We start from the raw sequence: 14,485 nt of genomic DNA, 5'->3' as shown, positions 1-14,485 counted from the left end.
AAACCTCAGCGGAACAAAAGACCTTCAGGATTAATTAGGCGTCGGATTGGTTGCAGGGCAAAGCGCGGGGGGGTGGGGTGGGGGGGGGAGAGTTTAGCATTCTGGGAAGACCTCGTGTCCTCAGCCCTCATATTTCAACCTGCCTGCCCATGAGTATACAACAGCCAGCTAGTTAGGGCCTGCGCTGTGCCTCCAACCACTGTCCACTGGGTTATGGATGGAGCCCCTTCCACATCTTCATGTATTTTTATGTAATCCCACTGGGCAATAAGAGGAAACACAGAGGTCATATATGGAACGCATAATGTTTACATGATGGCTTTCCCCCCCTGTGTTAGGCTTCTCCTCACATATTTTACAAATGTGATAAGGCGTGCATTGTGTGCACTGGGCAGGGAATTAGGTCCAATATGTCACAGTATATACTCGGTGTAGCAGCATTTCTCCAGGCCCGGGTTCCCCTTTGCGATAACTGAGCCCTGTCAAATTAGAGGAGTGTGATTGCACAAAATAGATGAACTTACTGAACTTTCCCTCCTCTCATCAGCTGATTTTTTTTTTGTGTGTGTAACAATTGTTTCTAGAACAGCTGAATTGCTGATTCGGGTCGCCGGTGTCAATTTGAGAAGCGGACCTGAAGCCGCCTGTTAATATTGTCTCCGTTGTCATTGTCACAGAGGGATGTTACCCGGGGCGACCTAGGACGGCACTTCTTCCCCTCCGATACAGGAAGTGCTGAACTCTGCATGCAGATGACAGGCAGGGTTGCCGTGAGTCATAATATCCTGGCCCGGCAAAGCACTTAGCAGATCAAATAGGAGAAATTCTGGAGGCTAGAGCAAATCATGCCCTCAGAACATTTGTACCAATCATTCACACTACCGCGGTGGCGGCATCTACGCACGGCTTCAAGATATCTCAGCAGCGTGAACTTTAGAGCAAAGTCTCCTGGGTAGATGGGCTGATTAGCCAATCGATTGCCTTCACAGAAAAAGTGATAAAGCTTTGCCAGATTGTGTTATACAGAGAGAGAGAGAGAGAGAACAAAATCCACAGCTCACAGCATGAATAGTTATCGTATGCTTTAGTCGGAGGCTGAAAGGAAAAGTTGACAATCCCTGTGACTTTTAAGCTTTAAGACTAAGAAAAGTTTGGCCCAGGTCGCTCACATTCGGTAAAAAGATGAATTACTTATACCGCTGGCGGAGTTGTACTCACAGTTACATATAGAATTCACACACTCTGACTTTGAATGCACTTCTACTGTTCCTTTAGCACCTTGTTGTACGTTAGCAGGTACATAACAAATCCATTCCCGCTGCCCTGTTTCCTGTCTCTGCATCCTGGCTGAATTTCAGGGCCTGCATTGCGCGCTCCTGTGCAGGATGATGAAACGCCGCGGTTGCAGACTGACGCACATAAGTTGACAAGGAGAGTTGTATGCACCAAAAGCATAAACAAAAGTCAACTTAAAATATGTGGTGTGTGACTTAACGTCCCTCTGTGTCAGGTGCTTTTCAGGTTCATTTACTCGTAAAGGAACAGCTGTCATATTCAATATAGAGGCATACACGACATAGGACATGATGGGATGACCAAACATCCTCTTTTGCCCAGAAAAGTCCACTTTTGACATACTGTCTGGAGGGGTGGGGTGGTGGGGGGGGGTTATTAACTCATGAAAATGTCCGGTTTTCACTGTTTTTATGGGCCCATTAGCATTAAGCGTGGATTTAAATTGACTGGCGCTTTGCACACAATACTACGCTACTTTGTTGCGTGACGTAATTCCCAAGAGGCTGCCTTAAAAATATTACATTTTATTATATATTATGCTAGCACGTTTGTCTCAGTGCCTTATAAAGGTGCTGGAGATCTCAAAGCTCACAAGGAACCCAAAAAACCAGATCTTATTACACTGGACAGGTTTTAAGAGATATTTAGTTGAAGCTGGATTTTGAAGCTGACACAGAATTGGTCATATACATTATTTCTTATTTATTTGAAAAGAGTTTTTTTTTTTAGGTTGTGACAGATTTTATTTTATTACAAAAGTTATTTTGGACCATTGAGGCATAATAAAGCATGTTCACTGACCTCTGAGAAGTCAGAAGTTATGTCTCGAGGCCGGCCGAGTGTCCTCCTTTATGGAAATCAAAATAAGGTCCCCCTAGGATATGACAAGTAGATTGGATCATGAAATAATCAACAGAACTTAAAATATATACATATCTGAAACCCATTTACAGCTTTAGCTTTTTAGACGTGGCAGCTACTTCACCCCAGCAGAGCTGACCTTCAGGGCTTTCTCTAAGTACTGTTATTAAAGTAGTAGAAGAAGATGGACCACAGGTGGAGAGACGACGACCTCCCTGTCTTTTAGAGTAAACCGCTCATTTGTCTCTGTCTCTTTTTCTGATCACACCTCATTCTCTCTCACATAGCAAAAGCACGCATCATGAACTGCAGGGGAAGGAAACTAAACATGAAAATGAATAACACATCATGGTGTGTACTTTAAAAAGGACTTGAATAAGATATAATAAGGGCTGGAGTAGTGCAAAAGGACTTAAAAGTCCAACATTCACGCATATGCACATAATAGGTACAGCCCCTCAGTGTTCTTTGCCTTTTTTTCTACTCAGTTTGATATTGACTCTCCTTTCAGTCTATTGTCATGCCTCTGCTGCTCTCTCTGCTGGCCTACCGCACGAGCTTAGAAAGTACGTGTTTGCACTTGAAAGGTTTGGCGGAAAGGAAAGGAAAGGTGACAAAGGAGAGCATGTGCATTTGTTCAAGTCTATCTTGCGTTCTGCTTACACTGCAAACGCCACGTGATGGATTTTCAGTAAATGTTAAAAGAGCAGGGGCCACGGACTGATTTCTTTGGCACGCTCAAAGCCTTTTCTCAATCGTTTATTTGCATTCATTTCATCCGCGGGCTGTGAAGTGCATATTGTACTGGGTCCTGCAGGCTGTGTTTTGTGTGTGTGTGTGTGTGCACAGTGGTTGGCGGTGAGAGGGATCATGCACTGTTTAAGCCTCTTTTGTCAAGGAATGTTTGTTAGAAGCCTTATTCATCAGTGTGAGAAAAAGCAGCGCTATTTTCTCCAAAGGGCAGGTCTTTAACTCATAGCGACTGGATGAATTTATTACAACATCATCTATAAAATGTCAGATGAACAACTCCGTTTCAAGTCGGACATCCATGTATTCAGTTTGTCCAGGGGGATTTGAAAGGTTGTCCCAAGCCCCCCCCCCCCCGCCCCCCGCAGCTGAAATATGTCAGTCAGTGAAATGTATAGTTACGTTGTTTCACCCAGCATTGAATATTTAAGGCCTAAACCTGCATAAAGGTTCAGGATTTTGGGGGCATTTTTCAGCCTTTATTTTTCACAGGACAGATAGAGACATGCAGGGGGGGGGGGGGGGGGGGGGGGGGGGGGGGGGGGGGGGGGGGGGGGGGGGATGACATGCAGCGAAGGCCCACTCTACCAACTGAGCTATCTGGGCGCCCACAGATACAGATTTTAGAATATGGAGATGTAATGTACAAATATGACCAGCATCAAAATTATACCACTTTCATCATCAACAGCTTTTTGACAGTTTTCATTAGCTTTTCTTTTCAGTGCAGATAAAGCAAAAAAAACATAAAAGTCTATATAAAAGAGACTTCAGATACACTATTGGGGGACCACTAAGGTCCATATAAAAGAGACTTCAGATACAGTATTAGGGACCACTAAGGTCTATATAAAAGAGACTTCAGATACAGTATTAGGGACCACTAAGGTCTATATAAAGACACTTAAGATACAGTATTAGGGACCACTACGGTCTATATAAAAGAGACTTCAGATACAGTATTAGGGGACCACTAAGGTCAATATAAAAGAGACTTCAGATACAGTATTAGGGGACCACTAAGGTCTATATAAAAGAGACTTCAGATACAGTATTAGGGGACCACTAAGGTCAATATAAAAGAGACTTCAGATAAAGGATTAGGGGACCACTAAGGTCAATATAAAAGAGACTTCAGATAAAGGATTAGGGGACTACTAAGGTCTATTTAAAAGCATCATGTCATGGAACCTTTAATGCTAAGGCATCCCGACAAGGATGAAACCGTAAAATGCATCATAAATTAGGGGTGTGCACTAAAATCAATTGACATTTGTATCATGGTTCAAGATGTACAGATTCATAATCAATTTATAGAATTTCAAAAATCAGTTCACAGTCAACCATACAATATCGTCATTGAGGTATTTGGTCTAGAATATCGTGCCAGTACGTTGTTTTGCCCTATGGAAGGAGATGTGTTGTGAAATGTGAAACATAAATTTCAGACCAACTGTACTCATTTGTGCCTTGTCCTATTATATACACAACCTCGGGAGAAAAATATAAAATATGCATGGTCACAAACACATAAACTGTGTTTTAAAAAAAGCCTAGAGAGCTTTTTTAAATGCCACTGCTGACTTTTTCAGCTCGGAGCCACTTTTTGAAGTGGAAGATAAACTTATCTGAAAAGAACGCCCTACTTCAAACGCTTTCTTGATAGCTGGCCAATGACAAGGCATCCCCAACAGACCCAACAGACCTGGTGTTTTCGAAACAAGAAAACATGGAGTCAGAGCACAGCGGGCTATATGATATGTCCGGGTGCTCCCTGTTTGGGGAATGACGGTTGGTGGAACTTTTTTTTATCTAACGCTAGAAGCACCGCCCCCTATCTCTGTTCTTTCTCTAGCTCGCTCCACCGCTTTGTTTTATCTAACGCTAGAAATACCGCTCCCTCTCCTGTTCTTTCTCTAGCTTGCTCCACCGCTTTGTTTTATCCAGCGTTAACGCTCTTGGATACTGTAGCAGGATTACACGAGACATTCTCAGCTGCTTTTTGAAACCAATACTCTTTCTAAAAAACCTGTTTTATTTCATGGATAAATCTAGGGTTATTTTATGTAGTATTCCGATGCCATGATATCCCCCACCCCACGCCAAAACATAGCCTCCCTACTGTAATTAACTTTTCCGTATTAGCCAATATTGGAAACAGCTCTCAATCTACATGCTACAAGTATTTCTCATGTGTTGGCAACTACACCTAAAGTGCATTAAGACTGGAAACAAATGGTGTAGCTCGGGTACAGTAATTGCATACTGTAAGCAGTCATAACTGTCAGCAGACCTAATATAATGCTTGATAGCAGTCGTGACGATGGCTGAGATGGCCAATCAGACACAAGCTGAGTAAGGCGCTTAGAGCCCCCCACCTCAGCCATAAATAGATAATAAACCCTACGATTATCTAATTTTGCTTTTAACATTTTTGGGTTAAATTTTTCAGTCAACTATGCTGAAACTCTGACGCAGAATTGACTGAAATCATACTGTAAATGCATAAATGTCAATCTGATGAGAATGGATATAATCCTTAAATCCGAGGAGAACCTGCTTCCATAAACATTAACACAAACACACCACACACACCAAAGGGCCATTAGTTAGAGACAAAGTTAGCGGCCTCTCCCAAGTGCCGCCATTATTTTTTTGACCATTCGCCCGCATGTCATTGAGGCGCCCCAAACCAACACAACATTGACATTTCCTCGTGATCCCTTGTTGACTGTTAGGAATTCAAAAAGAGCACCCAGAGCTATGAATTGAATGTCAGCCATGGCGCTGTGGTAGAAGCCGTATCAATATCTGATGATGTATGGCTGGCTGTAGGGCGTTTTAGCCACAGCAGCACCCACAGACACAACACAGAGTCTGCTCCGCACTTAGTCACCAGAAAAGGGGAAAGGATAAATGACTCCTTCAGAAGCAAAAAAATCCCAAAGAAAAGTCTCATCATGAGCACTATAATTTTTCTTGAGACATAACTATAATAAGTTAGCCAGGAAACTTTTATAGCGCCCATATTCTGCTCATTTTCAGGTTCATAATTGTATTTTGAGGTTGTACCAGAATAGGTTTCCATGGTTTCAATTTCAAAAAACACCATGTTTTTTGTTGTACTGCACATTGCTGCAGATCCTGTTTTTAGCCTGTGTGTTTTCTGTTTTAGCTCCAGAGTGAGACATCTCACTACTATACTATCTTTGTTGGGTGTTGCACATGCTCAGTAGCTAGGTAAGATTACATCAGCTACTTAACTCTTTCTCCAGCTTTGATCAGTCCAAGGCAGGATTAGCTGGGAGACTTCTTCTAGACAAGGGCCACTTGTGGAAGACCTGCAGAACAGGGACAGGAAGTAGTTCTTTTGGAGATTATGGTGAACTAGTGTGTGTTGTAGCAGTGTTTTGCCATTGAGAACGAGCTAGCATGCGACGGTTAGCCACCTTGTCTCGGCTAGTGACATTGCCGTGCAGATGTTGAACAGCTCACCTGGAGACTGAAGACAGAGGACAACCAGATGTCCCTCAAAACAGCATGGGTAGGTTTTTTTCCAAGTTTGTGTGCGTGTGGAAGCACCAGAGACACAAATAACCCCCAAAACCCCATAAAGGTTTTCATACTATGGGCACTTTAAGATACTGTAGATACTTATTATCACTGTTCAGTTTGATTGTGTAATTTTGCAGATTAGTTTGACGTTCCATTTGTGTGCAGTAGTGAGTTTGCTGTATACCATACTGTACCCTTGACAGCACAATGTGTTACAAGCATGGCTTGACAAGTAGACAGAAAAATCATCTGAGTGCACCAGTGTTTCCCCTCGTCTGTGTCTCTAATCTCCGCGCCGAGAGGAAAGCGGTGCTTGGCAACAGACGTTCCTGGGCACCGTTCAAAGGGCGGCGGCGGGGTTTGAAGTCTCGCTGATTGCCAGGGTCAAGCCCGCCAAAGGAGCCACAGCGGTATCTTCAAGAGCAGCAGAGATGGAGGCGCTGCCGCCGCGTCTGGGCGGAGGCCGTCACAATCGCCCACCCTTTGGAGGGAGCCATCGCAGTGCTTCAGAGGAGCCATTTGAATGACTTGGCTCTTATAAGACATGAAAGGCGATGCCAGATCCCGCCGTCCTCCCAAATGTTTCAAAGGCGTCGCCGTCGCCTCTCCACAAGTCGAAACAGCAAACACGGTTTTGTTGTTTTGATTTCTGTGACTCTGCTCCGACCAGCTTAAAATATTGCAAATTCCAGACAGGAAGTCTCTGCTGGGAGATTGTAAATAGAGTAGGACTGATGAATCCGTGAGCGCACACATCATGCCAATATGCCACTTTTATTAAAAACTCAGAGTGTTTGTTATGATAGAAGTCTGTCTGGTTCCAAAGCTGGTGAATTTTATTCAAGGTTATTATTTTATTTTACATATATGACTTCAAAACAGGCATCCAGTGTGGTGTGAGGTTCTGTATTTATATATATATAATAGAAACCTGAAGTAAAACCTGAAGAAAACTGAAGCAAATGCACTAGACCAGACCTTGGGGGACTGGTTCCATCTAGTCCGCAAGTTCCAAGCAAATGAAGAGGCTGTTGCTGGTGACATGTGCAGACCCGGCGGCAGACACGAATCCCTGGGCGGCCATTTGGTTTCCGTGAGCGGGCCCAAAGGAATGAAACACACCGCGTTACGTGAGTGTATTGATCAGCTGATTATGTGAAGGATTTTTCAATAATGGCCCGTTCGCTCTTCATTATCCCACTTAGTACACGGCTACTTACTAAAACCTTTGGACCTCTGTAGGGTGGACGACTACTCTTTTTCTATTTTATTTTTTTATGAACAAGCTCTATTTTGATGCTTTAAATTTACTGTCTCCCCTGATTTACATTCAAAAAAATGTAGCCTACGCTCTTCCATTTCTCCTCTACTACCCCCCCCTAAAATTGCTAAAATAGTTACCATAAATAATGGAACAAGTAACATGATAACATCCCATACTGACGGTGTTTGTTAATGACAAAAAGGTTGTTGCATCTAGAACATAATAATAATTGGAAAACTGATTGTTATTAAATTCCAGATCCAGATCTCACAAAAATATGTGAAAACACCACAACCTATAACAATGCTTTACATGGTGGTGGCACGGTGGTAAGAGGTCATGGTCATTTCAACACTGGGTTGTAATTTGCACCTCATGGTGTATTAATGACGTTCATGTACGTAAGAAGTCCCAAAACTACTCCACTGACACACACACACACACACAGAGTTAGTTTCGGGACCTTCATTAAAGCACTACCTTGCATTTACACACATTACAATATTTGTTGCGCTTCACATTGGCTTACATTTAAATAATGTTTTGGGGTCTAAACTCAAAATGGTCATGGTTATGCTCTGTACTAGGTACTTAGCTGAAAGCTTTGTGTGCTTCTCTGACCACACTCAATCTAAATGGCTAGCCAGGCTTCGAGCCTTCGACACTCAACAGATGAACATGTGTCAGAAGTGGATGGGAAATTATATTTCAATCCACTTCTCTATTGACAATGAAGGAATGGCTTTGTTTAGAAAATGTATTTCCTTATGTATGAATTGAGTAAATGGAAAAAGCCTGTCTTATGTATCTCAAAACACTGACTAGTACTTAACCTGTGCTTATTTTTGTCCCTTGACGTGTTTATTGTTAATAAGTAGGCTACTACATATAAGATTTTACTTTAAAATGTCTGATTTGGTAGATTTTTTTTAATGACTGAGCATACAAATTGTAGATCCTTAAAATCCCCAAATATCCAATTCTGACAACTGTAATCCAAAAATAGCAGCATCACATTATTACTGGGCTAACAGACAGGTATAGTGGCTTTATATTTGCTTAGTTTCAGCAATAAACCATAAAATAATCCCAGAAGGCAGTCACACAGGAAACCTTTTAGTGCCAATTAGTTGATGTTTAAAACTTAATAAATCTATTACACGGCTGTTCAATATCACGAAAAGTCTTAAATATGTAATATGTAATACTGACATCTAGCCTTTAAAATAGTTATTGCAGTACAAATCCAAAATACTGGAGGGAGTGGTCGCCCCCGCCCCCCCCTACCCTGTCTTGAAGTTCACGTTGGTTTCCAGGCTGAGACCACAGCATTCAACAATGTTGCTAGACGCTAGTCTCACGTAGCCAGACTTAACTTCACAGCACGGCGGAGTAGCTAATGTTAGATGCCGGCTATGTTTACAGTCATAAAAGCCCTTGTCAACGCGGAGCTTTGTACCCGACTGACAGCCACCCGATCTCGGCTTAAAATTACCGCAAAAACCGCAAAAACATCATGACCTCGCCGTCTTCTCCACCCGACTGACAGACACATTTTCTCAGCTTAAAGTTTACACCAAGAACGTCTAAAAACAACCCAAACTCAGGGTCCTCTCTTCCCGATTTACAGCCCCCCCTTGGCTTAAAATGACTGCGGCCGCTGAACAGGCTACACGTTGTAAACAGTAAATAGAAGTTAGCAGAGTTAGCATGGCGGCGCTACCCAGAACCAGTCGGGATCACTTTACTGGCTGTGTCGCAATTGTTTTTGCGATCAACTGCGTCGAGTCTTCTATATAATCAATGTTGAAGTGACATAACATGCCCGTCACTTATAGCCGTGATCAATTAGCCTGAAGCAAATGCGTACCTGTTCAGGTGACTCCTCAATCGGGGGGGGAGGAGGAAATAGGCCAGAGAGGACAGTACAGTACATACCCACACACACCTGGACTCATGTAAACACCTGGACACTTTAACACTCGACTCAACATTGACACTTTATGATAACTTATGGGTTGTTTTTTATGTCTTTTTTATAGCCAAGGGTTTTTATTATATTGTTTTTATTGTTATTACTATTATTGTTATAACTGTTATCTTTATACTGTTTTCCTGTATTTCCTTGCCGGAGTCCTCCAAAAAGGATTTATAAAGAGAAGTCTGAGGAAATTAACCAACTCAGCATCCTTCTTCCATATTTCAAATAAATTTCCAAAATGGTTTGTTATGTCTCTGGTCATGTTGTTAGAAACATGCCGATTTTTATTTTTTTAGGTTGGGTAGAATCTACTTCTCAATTGATCGTTTGTTTGCTGCTTCCATGGCTGTACTAATGTTGCAGCTTTAGCACGCTGAGTTTATGTTTTAACAAGTATATCTGGCAACCCGGCCTGGCTGTCCAACTGGGCAGTCGATACCAACACACAGGCCAAAACAGAAAGTCTGTCACGAAACGGAGATTTTAAAGGAGAAAATACTGGCATTAGCATTGGTGTCAGAGAAGATAGTATTTCAGCTTAGCATGTTAATATATCTGATGTCATATTGTGGTCATTTTTGGATTTAACACAGTAAATATATTCCATATAGCACCGTTGTGGAAGACTTTTATTCTTCACTATCTGATGTTCTTCTCTCTCTGCTAAATCATGTGTGGATTAATGGGAGCGATTGAGATGCCTTCAGGGGCCTTTGGAGTACCCCCCCCCCCCCCCCCTCCATACTCCCTTTGTCAACTACCTACTGTAGAAGATAGACTTGTTAAGTCTTCATCGCTGACCCTCTCATTTCCTCCTCGGTCTCCATCCAGCCTCTTTTCCCCTCTAATAAGTGTGGCTGACTGTTCGTCTCCTCTCTCTTTCTCTCTCCCCCTTCTCTCCTCATGTTATCTTTTCACAGGAGTCCTTCGCTGGCCTTTGGTGCGTTACGTATTAAGCCGCTGGTGTGTGTTTTACACTGTGCCTGACATTATTAAGTAATTTCAGGCATATCACTGCTTTTATCTCCACCATGGAGGTTAATCAGAGGGGGATTCATATCTCAGCGTTAGAAGCACTCCAACCGTTGACACCACAGACCCTTTCTTTTCTTTTTTTCCTCCTTTCTCTGTTTCCTCTGCCCTGTGCATATTCAAAGACTGATTCAGGAACAGGATGTGACTATTTCCAGTCACTTAAACTTTGAACTGTCGAGTAAAATAAAATAACGTAATAATTCCTTGGCCACGCTCGGTGGGCACACGAGCGTGATGCAGCATTGAATGAGTTAAGCAACAAGTTTGAAATTATGTGTAGCGTCTTTTAGGTACAGTACAGCATAATGCAACATAATTGCATTTCTAATTTCTTTGTGAATAATAACAGTAATTATTGCTTCATGTAATCCAATCTAATGTGAAACTTAGTGAAATATCAGACAATTGTATCACAAATCACTTCATACTAGAAGTACAGACTTTAATTATCCCGTATGAGCCCCCCCCATCCAACGGCTTTAAAGCTGATAAGAACCTGTAGGAATGACGTCACATGACGCTGTTTTGCGATCAAATTGGTATATTGAATTGATTTTAGACATTTTAAGGTGTTTCCATTCATTTTAACTGAGTCGCAACAAAGATTTTCTAGACAAAATGGATCCCGTCTACCAACACATGATCAATATTGGACAAGTTGTAGTAGAGCTCATGTTCCAACTGATAGCAACATATCAAGTTATAATAAGAAAACAATGACACTATCAACACATCGCTATGACGATTCAGATGCACCTAGGCTTTTATTGTCCCTCCGGCACCGCTGTGAGACTCTTTTTTTGAGACATGTCTCGATGTTTGAGCGTCTTCCATTGACTCCGGAGGACGTCCCACGGCTTGTCCTAACTTTTGTGGACATTTTCTTCGCGAGTTCCTAATCAATTAAGCCCAGAAAGTCTCTCGTCTCGTCGTCCGTCCACTTCCATCCGTCTTTGTTGACGCCCGCCATGTGTGCAGACAGAGACGAAATACTGGGCGGAAATGAACTACAACTTCTTCTTCTGCGTTTTGTGGCGGGTTGCAACCATAAAATGACCTAAAACTTAAAAACAATTCATCATATATTCGGCAAATAACGTCTCCATCAGCATTTATCGCATAAGCCGAATATCCATCAAGAGAAAATCCGATGAGACCGCACGTATTTCCTTTCAGGCGATATTCATGAAATTCCATCAAATTTGACTGTTTCCGTGAGGCATTTTTCATTCACTTAATTTGAATAAAAAAGTGTGGATGGAAACAGAGCTAATGTCAGCTGGCGGTGCTTGTTTGCCTGATAATGAGTTTTAGAGTCTGTCGTGCTTAACAGCTGTGGTTGGTAGTTAGGATTCAGTGGCTTCACTTTGTTTTGGCTTGAATATTGGGGTTTCATTTCCCAAATTAATGTTTGGATTCAGGCTTAAGAGCATTAGTGGCTTTCATCAGATGTAACCAATCAGAGGACATACTGTATGAAGTTAGCTGTGACCAAAGTTTGGTTTACACAATTTAACTTTAGTTTTATGTCATCTATGAATCACTGGAAATTGGCAAAAAAAACATGTTCATTTTCTTTTTTTTTATGTAGTGGCAGTATCATAAAATGTCTGATTGTTTTCTGAGATACTGTCCAGGGCCCCTATCAAGCTTCTGAGAATTCATGAAATGTACTCCTAAACGTAAGTGTCAAAGCACTTTTCTTCAAATGTGTGTTGAATGTAAATACCTCTTAGGAATTTTACCATTCAATGTGAATTGATATGAGAATATTCTTAAATAACGACATTTGTTTAGTGATTGGTCCATGCCTATGTTGTTGTGGCAGAGCAAAGTGGCGGGAATCATCTCTAAGACTTAACTTACATTACGGTGAGGGGAAAATGAGGACCCAAACGCAGGGAAGAGGGAGGCAGGCGGTAGCAGGTGTACAGCGGTTTATTAACAGTCAATACAAAAACGGAAAAAACAATCCACAAGGAACACAAGAATCAAATGTCTGGGGAAAAATCCAAGAGTCCCAAAAATACAAAAATCACAGGGGTCCAGGGGGGGGAAAGGCCAGCTAACAAACAGGACGAAAATACAGGGAAAACTCACAGGGAATGTCGGCAACTGGAACAGTAGCACAAGGAAAAACAGGCAGCTGAACCAGAATGATCTGACAAGAGACAAAGGGAACACAGGGGTTAAATAGAAGAGGTAACAAGGTAACAGGGAACAGGTCAGACGTCAGGTGAATCACATTAGGGCGGGGCAGGACAATCAGACAGGCACAAAGCAAAGCTATATAAGACTAGACAAGTCTTACAGGGGAAACACTGAGCCACCAACACAAGGCCAGGGAGAAAACTAAGAAACAAACACAAGGAGGCCAAAAAAGGGAAAAATAATCCCAACCAAAACCCCAAACCATGACAAAATGTTGCGGATAGTGTGAGTATATATGTGATGGCAGGGGCTGAGATTTCTAAATCACACAAGGTCCCCTGGCAATGATAATCCAGTGCAAATGTGACAAAAGTCAGCAAGATTCATCCCCCGTGGACCACAGATATCTGTCCATGGCAACCCATCCAAAGGTTATTGAGATCTTTTTAATCTGGACCACAGTGGTGGACAAACTGATGAAGCATGGCTTAAAATGTCACTGTATATTCCATGCTGTTGCATTCATGTCAGTATTTAGATTTACAGTTAGGATCGTCCCATACACAATATTTGGGCTCTTTGGATTGATTATTGGAGATTAGGAGAGAAATACTGTAATGATCCACTTCTATGTTTAGCATCATCCCTAGGAAGGAGTGTCCTTGGTTTTTGGATGAGGTTCTCATTCTAGCATTCTTATGGTAGCTCATCCCAGACTCTGATCCTTACCACATGCACCAGGCTTGTCATCTTGGTTTCCACCTTTTCAAGCCTAATGAGGAATCCCTGCTTGAGTTCTGCTTTGCTGTTGGAAACCTGTGGTGCAGCATCCCATCTCCCCCTCCTCACCCGCGACGGGGAGAGAAGCTAGGCCGAAAACAGATCAATTGCACAATCTCTGTCACTTGTTCTCTCACTTCTGCGCCTTCATCTGCCTTTGTTTCTCGCCTGGTAACATCAAGCATGTGCTTTGAAAGGGAAAGACCTCTTATGATGGCGATGGCCACATGGTGCCGGGCTGGCTGCCTCATCTGACTGACAAGGCCCCGCTGGACAAGCACAATTTCTTTTGATACACACACACACACACACAAATCTGTTCCACGGTCTGCAGGACCATCTGGCCATCACACGGGAAAAGGTTGAATGTAGTTTGCGGCGAGGTGGAGTGTTTCACAGCACTCTGTAAATTTGTACACAGTTCTTCTTCTCTGGGTTGTCATCACATGACACAACGGCATCTTTTACTGTCGATAAAGAAAGTGAGACAGAACAGAACAACCACTGAAAGAAGATCCAAGTACAAGCACTGACATATCTGGGTGTTTTCCCCTCTTGTGATACAGATCTGGAGGACAGAGAGAAAGTAAAGGGTTTAAGAGTGAGAGTGACGCTCTGTCACATGGAGAACAAACAAGAGGGAAATCTGTCTTGCCGCGAGGAGTCTGGCTTTTTGAGAATCTAAAAAGCCCCCAGAGGCAATGCTTCCACCAAATGAATAGATATCCATTTTTGAAAAGCTGCATGCTTGGCGGCAGGCGAGGGATGGGAGAGGGAAGGGAGGGCTGTAGGTGGTGCGGGGGGGGGGGGGG

The 14,485-nt window shown here is 42.6% G+C and overlaps 1 protein-coding gene and 1 long non-coding RNA gene across 3 annotated transcripts in view; one reads left to right on the top strand and one right to left on the bottom strand.

Annotated features, from left to right (window-relative positions):
• The window catches only part of adarb2 (adenosine deaminase RNA specific B2 (inactive)), an 80,980-nt gene that overhangs the window by 18,320 nt on the left and 48,175 nt on the right, over positions 1-14,485 (top strand). The gene's annotated exons all lie outside the window — the stretch shown is intronic.
• LOC117937932 overlaps positions 4,694-14,485 on the bottom strand; it is a 21,237-nt gene continuing 11,445 nt past the window's right edge. Inside the window, exons 2-3 of the long non-coding RNA XR_004655287.1 lie at positions 9,201-9,205; positions 4,694-4,862 (exon numbers count right to left, since the gene is read on the bottom strand). This is a non-coding gene — a long non-coding RNA (uncharacterized LOC117937932). The remainder of the gene's footprint in view (positions 4,863-9,200; positions 9,206-14,485) is intronic.

Source organism: Etheostoma cragini, chromosome 22 (genome assembly GCF_013103735.1).
Source record: "Etheostoma cragini isolate CJK2018 chromosome 22, CSU_Ecrag_1.0, whole genome shotgun sequence".
Taxonomy (NCBI): domain Eukaryota; kingdom Metazoa; phylum Chordata; class Actinopteri; order Perciformes; family Percidae; genus Etheostoma; species Etheostoma cragini.
Note: the sequence above shows the minus strand (reverse complement) of the source record. Positions and strands in the feature narration are given on the sequence as shown.